This window comes from Petromyzon marinus, chromosome 60 (genome assembly GCF_048934315.1).
Source record: "Petromyzon marinus isolate PM22_M1 ecotype Great Lakes invasive population chromosome 60, UKy_Petmar_22M1.pri1.0, whole genome shotgun sequence".
NCBI lineage: Eukaryota > Metazoa > Chordata > Hyperoartia > Petromyzontiformes > Petromyzontidae > Petromyzon > Petromyzon marinus.
Genome location: NC_133726.1, coordinates 9353199 through 9354454, shown reverse-complemented (window position 1 = coordinate 9354454; position 1256 = coordinate 9353199).

Below are 1256 nucleotides of genomic sequence, written 5' to 3'. Positions count from 1 at the left end.
AGGTGCGACAAGAGACGGGAGACATCGAGGTGCAAGCATTCAATGAGCGACGTGGGCAAGGGACGGCCAATGTAAGTGAGCTGATGGAACAGACAGATTGGTGTCCCTCAGACTTCACACCAACGTCCGGCTTTACGGAATAAAAATATATTTTTTGCGCGAACGCAAAAAATAATCGCTCAAATTGCGGCGACTGCTCGGACGAGCGGACAATTGAGTTTGCCCTCGCGCAAACGACTACAAATTTTATTTTATTCATCCACCGCACCACGGACGAAACGGGCGCGCACAACGAGAAAAAAAAATCACGGCACGAGAAGCCACCCCAGTGGGTGGGGCGGGCGGGGGGCTGCCTCGTGCATCCCCGACTGACGTCATAATGCCCCCCCACCCCCGGCACGGCAATGGCGTCTCCGCGTCACCTTCGCCATGACATTCTAAAGCGCAGCAGTTTGCCTCTTGTTGGTGAGTTTGGTTTTGTTTGAGAGTCGTCATTATTTTTCAACCGTTTCAATAGTTTGTGTGTCCTTTGCGATTGTGAATTATTATTTTGTGAAATGCGATTGTGGGTGTATTGTAATTTTGGGGGGGTTGGGAGTTCCAGTCGTACTGACTGTCTGAAGCGCAGCCCGTACGTGTTGGTGTTAAATGAATGGGGAAACAGAAGCGAAATGTCACTGAGCGCGGAATTTTTTGAAGAGTGCATCCCTTCTGTATATCGAGAGATACCCGCATAGACAAGATGAGAGGGGTTAAATTCGCTACGTCAATTGATTTTAAGTTTGTTAGGCTCTGAATCCGAGCCGATAATTGGTGCGTTCCAATTGTATCGTTATTTACGAAATGCTCAACATGATGCCGCTGTAAATTTCGATTTAAAGCTTTCGTGACTGCAAGGATTCATCTTCTTTGGTTCTTTCGGTAAAGTCACGTAGAATGAGAATAAAATAATAAAATAACACAATAAAATTCTCACGACGTTTCGGTCACAACGCAAGCGGCCGTCTTCAGGTGAAAGGTACAGACCTGTCGGGACGACAGAGCTTTGTCGCTTGCGTTGTGGCCGAAACGTCGTGAGAATTTTATTGTGTTATTTTATTATTTTATTCTCATTCTACGTGACTTTACCGAAAGAACCAAAGTAGATGATGCCACTGCTGCTGCCTCTTACGGTACCGCTGCTGGTGCTACTGATGACTACGTGTACATGATTATTCCACTGCTGCCGATGCTATTCGTGTCACTGATGATACTGA